Raw genomic sequence first — 6656 nt, forward strand, 5'->3', positions numbered from 1 at the left:
CCCGACACCATCCTTCTTATCCGCCAAATATCTAGGGCAGTTCCACTTCCAGTGACCATTTCCTTTTGTAGTAGAAGCACTCAGTTTCAGGCTTGGGTCTAGCTTTGGGCTTCTTCATGGGAGTGGCAACTTGCTTGCCATTCTTCTTGAAGTTCCCTTTCTTTCCCTTGCCCTTTTACTTGAAACTAGTGGTCTTGTTAACCATCAACACTTGATGTTTTTCTTGATTTCTACCTTCGCCGATTTTAGCATCACGGAGAGCTTGGGAATTGTTTTCGTTCTCCCTTGCATATTATAGCTCATCACAAAGTTCTAGTAACTTGGTGATAGTGACTAGAGAACTTTGTCAATTACTATCTTATCTGGAAGATTAACTCCCACTTGATTCAAGCAATTGTAGTACTCAGACAATCTAAGCGCATGCTCACTGGTTGAGCTATTCTCCTCCATCTTATAGGCAAAGTACTTGTCAGAGGTCTCTTACCTCTCGACTCGGGCATGAGTCTGAAATACCAATTTCAACTCTTAGAACATCTTATATGTTCCGTGGCGTTCAAAACGTTTTTGATGTCCTGGTTCTAAGCCGTAAAGCATGGTGCACTAAACTATCAAGTAGTCATCATACCGAGCTTTGTTAAATGTTCATAACGTCTGTATCTGCTCCTGCAAAAGGTCCATCACCTAGCGGTGCATCAAGGACATAATACTTCTGTGCGTCAACGAGGATAATCCTCGGATCACGGATCCAATCCGCATCATTTCTACTATCATCTTTCAATATAGTTTTCTCTAGGAACATATCATAAATAAAACGAGGAAGCTATATGCGAGCAATTGATCTACAACATGATATGCAAATACTATCAGGACTAAGTTCATGATAAATTAAAGTTCAATTAATCATATTACTTAAGAACTCCCACTTAGATAGACATCCCTCTAGTCATCTAAATGATCACGTGATCCAAATCAACTAAACCATGTCTGATCATCACGTGAGATGGAGTAGTTTTCAATGGTGAACATCACTATGTTGATCATATCTACTATATGATTCACGCTCGACCTTTTGGTCTCCAGTGTTCCGAGGCCATATATGCATATGCTAGGCTCGTCAAGTTTAACCCGAGTATTCTGCGTGTGCAAACTGTCTTACACCTATTGTAGATGAACGTTGAGCTTATCACACCCGATCATCATGTGGTGTTTTGGCACAACGAACTTTGGCAACGGTGCATACTCAGGGAGAACACTTGTACCTTGAAATTTAGTGAGAGATCATCTTATAATGCTACCGCCGAACTAAGCAAAAATAAGATCTATAAAAGATAAACATCACATGCAATCCAAATATGTGACATGATATGGCCATCATCATCTTGTGCTTTTGATCTCCATCTGCGAAGTACTGTCATGATCTCCATTGTTACCGACATGACACCATGATCTCCATCATCTTGATCTTTTATCAACGTGTCGTCACATGGTCGTCTCACCAGCTATTGCTTTTGTAACTATTGCTATCGCATAGCGATAAAGTAAAGCAATTACATGGCACTTGCATCTTATGCAATAAAGAGACAACCATAAGGCTTCTGCCAGTTGCCGATAACTTCAAAAAAACATGATCATCTCATACAATAACTTATATCACGTCTTGACCATATCACATCACAACAAGCCCTGCAAAAACAAGTTAGACGTCCTCTACTTTGTTGTTGCAAGTTTACGTGGCTGCTACGGGCTGAGCAAGAACCGTTCTTGCCTACGCATCAAAACCACAACGATATTTCGTCAAGTATGTGTTGTTTTAACCTTCACAAGGACCGGGCGTAGCCACACTCGGTTCAACTAAAGTTGGAGAAACTGACACCCGCCAGCCACCTGTGTGCAAAGCACGTCGGTAGAACCAGTCTCGCGTAAGCGTACACGTAATGTCGGTCCGGGCCGCTTCATCCAACAATACCACCGAACCAAAGTATGACATGCTGGTAAGCAGTATGACTTATATCGCCCACAACTCACTTGTGTTCTACTCATGATACAACATCTATGCATAAACCTGGCTCGGATGCCACTGTTGGGGAACGCAGTAATTTCAAAAAAATTCCTACGCACACGCAAGATCATGGTGATGCATAGCAACGAGAGGGGAAAGTATCATCTACGTACCCTCGTAGAACGTAAGTGGAAGTGTTATGAGAACGCGGTTGATGTAGTTGTACGTCTTCACGATCCGACCGATCCAAGTACCGAACGTACGACACCTCCGAGTTCAGCACACGTTCAGCTCGGTGACGTCCCACGAACTCTGATCCAGCAGAGCTTCGAGGGAGAGTTCCATCAGCATGATGGCGTGATTACGGTGATGATGATGCTACCGACGCAGGGCTTCTCCTAAGCACTGCTACGATATGATCGAGGTGGATTATGGTGGAGGGGGGCACCGCACACGGCTTAGGGACCAATGATCAACTTGTGTGTTCTAGGGTGCCCCCTGCCCCTGTATATAAAGGAGCAAGCGGGAGGCCGGCCGACCCTCCTAGGGCACGCCAGGAGGAGGAGTCCTTCTCCTAGTAGGAGTAGGACTCCCCTTTCCTACTCTACTAGGAAGAGGAAAGGAAGGGGAAGGGGAGAAGGAAGGAGAGGGAGGAAAAGGAGGAAAGGGGGGCTGCCCCCTAGTCCAATTCGGTTTGGGTGAGGGGGGCCGCGCGCCCTGCCTCCTCTCTTCCACCACTTGGCCCATTGAGGCCCAATACTTCTTCCCGTATTCCCGTAACTCCTCGGTACTCCGAAAAATACCCGAATCACTCGGAACCTTTCCGATGTCCGAATATAGTCGTCCAATATATCAATCTTTAGGTCTCGACCATTTCGATACTCATTGTCATGTCCCCGATCTCATTCGGGACTCTGAACTACCTTCGATACATGAAATCACATAAACTCATAATACTGATCGTCACCGAACGTTAAGCGTGCGGACCCTACGGGTTCGAGAACTATGTAGACATGACCGAGACACATCTCCGGTCAATAAACAATAGCGGAACCTGGATGTTCATATTGGCTCCTACATATTCTACAAAGATCTTTATCGGTCAAACCGCATAACAACATACGTTGTTCCCTTTGTCATGGGTATGTTACTTGCCCGAGATTCGATCGTCGGTATCTCAATACCTAGTTCAATCTCATTATCGGCAAGTCTCTTTACTCGTTCCGTAATGCATCATCCCTCAACTAACTCATTAGTCACATTGCTTTCAAGGCTTATAGTGATGTGCATTACCGAGAGGGCCCAGAGATACCTCTCCGACAATCGGAGTGACAAATCCTAATCTCGATATATGCTAACTCAACAAGTACCATCGGAGACACCTGTAGAGCACCTTTATAATCACCCAGTTACGTTGTGATGTTTGGTAGCACACAAAGTGTTCCTCCGGTATTCAGGAGTTGCATAATCTCATAGTCAGAGGAACATGTATAAGTCATGAAGAAAGCAGCAGCAACAAACTAAACGATCATCGTGCTAAGCTAACGGAATGGGTCGAGTCAATCACATCATTCTCTAATGATGTGATCCCGTTAATCAAATGACAACTCATGTCTATGGCTAGGAAACTTAACCATCTTTGATTCAACGAGCTAGTCAAGTAGAGGCATACTAGTGACACTCCTTTTGTCTATGTATTCACACATGTACTAAGTTTCCGGTTAATACAATTCTAGCATGAATAATAAACATTTATCATGATATAAGGAAATAAATAATAACTTTATTATTGACTCTAGGGCATATTTCCTTCATTAGGAACCCAAATAGACCATTCAATGTACTCATAAGGAGAACCAACATATTTAGCATAAACATGCCCACCACTAGCACGGCACAACACATAAGAAGGGTTAAAGTCGCCGGCTTTGTTGGAAGGGGTGGCATTGCCCTTCTTGACACCACCACCCTTCACATTGTTCTTCTTCTCCTTAGAAGCACCCTCTCCTTCTTTCACAAAGGTTTGCGTGAGAGGAGGAGGTCATTTGGCCTTGTCATTCTTCTTCTTGTTCTTGGGCTTGGGTGCAAACCAAATTCCCTCCTTGCCCACAACCTCCTTTTGATTGCTCAAAAGGTCATTGAGGTTCTTCTCGCCTTGTATGCAAGACATGAGGCCTTTCTCAAGTTGCTCCTTCAACTTTGCATTCTCCTCAACAAGATGCACATACTCACAACAAGGGTTAGTAGCATTTGAATTATCAATTAAAAACATATGAGGAAAAGTGGCTTTCTCCTTGGTTAGTTTCACTTGGAGTTGATCATGAGACTCCTTGAGACTAGCATGAGTACCCTTCAAGGCCTTGTGAGCCTTGTCAAGTATATCAAACTCCTCCTTGAGTCTAGCAAGATCAACCCCAAGTTTGGCTTTCTCAGAATTTAGCATATGAGATACAACAAGAGCATGATCAAGATCTTTCTTTAATTTAGCATGGTCATTGTTGTGTGACTCCTCAAGAGCCAAACGATGACCATGCTCTTCCTTAAGAGCATTAGAGAGATCCAATATCTCATCGGCATAGTTACGACTATGCCCCTCCATCTTAGAGATGGTGTCTTTGTGAGCCTCGATCATGTCATTGGCTTCACCAAGTTGTTCCAAGAGAGCAACGAAGTGCTTCTTGGATTTACCCTTGAGCTTACTCATAAAAGACTAAAATTCATTTTCCTCCACGTTAGACCCCCCACTTTCATCAGTGCATTCCGTCAAAGAAGGATGAGTAATGATGGTAGTTTTGATGTTGGGGGTTACCTTGTTGGTGGCTTTAGCCATGAGGCACTTGGCGGTGATGTTCTCATTGGGTGAGTCGAAGAGGGACGCCCGTGGAGTTGTCGCAATGGCCACGGAGCCATGGCAAACGTCTCACCGTCTTCATCATCATCATCCTCATTGTACTCTTCTTGTGCCACCAATCCCTTGGGAGGAGTCTTCTTGGTGAAGTTGTTCTTGTTGGGGAAAGACTTGGCCTTGTCCTTCCGAATGAGCTTGCCAACATTGTCTTCCCTCTTCTCATAGGGGCACTCTGCAACAAAGTGGCTCACATTGCCACAATTATAGCAAGTCCTCACACGTTGCTTACCCTTGGCGCCACTTGAGTTGCTCTTATTGAAGTTGGGCCTTGAGTTCTTCTTGCTCCAAAATTGTCTTGAAGTGAGAGCCATGTGCTCATGATAATCATATTTTGTATCCTCGGGGTTGCTGTCCTCTTCTTCCTCTTCCTCCTCTTCTTCCACACTAGCCTTGGCCTTCAAGGCAAGGTTGGGCTTCTTTGCTCTTTGAGAATGCAACACCGCATTGTCGGCGGTCTTGTCCAAGATACTCATTACCACAAACTCATCTAACACTTCACTTGAGGACAAGGTGTGGAAGTCCGGCCTTTGATGGATGACGGAGGACATGGCCTTATGTAAAGGCATCATGGCTTTGAGAAACTTCTGCTTGATCCAATTGTCATTTGTATCCTTGCTCCCATGATCTCGGAGTGAGACCGCGTGTGTGGTTAGTCTCCGGTAGAGCTCACGAGGTTCTTCACCTTCATTCATGGCAAATTCATCGGCTTCATCTTGCACCACCTCATAGTTGGACCGTTGAATGCTTGCGCTTCCCTTGTAAAGGGAAACAACATTGTGCCATGCTTCCTTTGCCACGGCGAATGGTCGGAGATGCGCAATATCTTCGGGAGGGATTGCATCTTGGATGATGAAGAGAGCATTCTCGTTGAATTGATGATCTGTGGCTTCTCTAGGGGTGAAGTTGCTTGAGTCATGCGGATAGAAACCTTGCTCAATGATTCTTCAAAGGTTAGTAATAACATGATTTAAATGACGTTTAAAGCGATAGACCCAAGCGTCAAAATCCTCATTTTTCACAATCTTAGGAGGAGAACCGACATGATTTAAATGAGTGGAGGGAATCGGTCCTCCATAGGTAAGTGGAGGTTCCACATGGGCAAAGATGCCACTACCAATTCTACCACTAGAAGAAGGAACTTTCTCACTAGTAGCTTCCCCCTTGTCAGAGTTAGCATCTGTCACCTTGTTAGTGGGATCAACCACTTCCAACGGTGCGGTGGATAATTTGAGACCATTAAGAAAGTTCTTGAGCATGCCTTTGACCTTGGTCGTCATGGAGGTTTTCAATGTGTCCAAAAGCCACATTGAACTCCTCATGTGAGACCGGGGTTCCCCCATCGGCCGTAGACGAGGACGGAATCACACCAGGGTGCTCCTCCTCACCGTCTACGGTGTCAACCATACTCTTCGTACGACAAAATCCTTAATAAAGAGATGAGGCTCTGATACCAATTGAAATGATCGATATAGTTGACTAGAGGGGGGGTGAATAGGCAACTAACAATTTTTTAGCTTTTCTTTACCAATTTAAACTTTGCATCAAAGTAGGTTGTCTAAATATGAAACTAGGTAAGCAACCTATATGATGCAACAATAACAAGTACACAAGCAAGCAAGAGATGCAACACAAAGTAAACTTGCACAAGTAAAGGTACGAGATAACCAAGAGTGGAGCCGATGAAGACGAGGATGTGTTACTGAAGTTCCTTCCTTTTGAGGGAAGTACGTCTTCGTTGGAGCAGTGTGG

Source organism: Triticum dicoccoides, chromosome 6A (genome assembly GCF_002162155.2).
Source record: "Triticum dicoccoides isolate Atlit2015 ecotype Zavitan chromosome 6A, WEW_v2.0, whole genome shotgun sequence".
Taxonomy (NCBI): Eukaryota; Viridiplantae; Streptophyta; class Magnoliopsida; order Poales; family Poaceae; genus Triticum; species Triticum dicoccoides.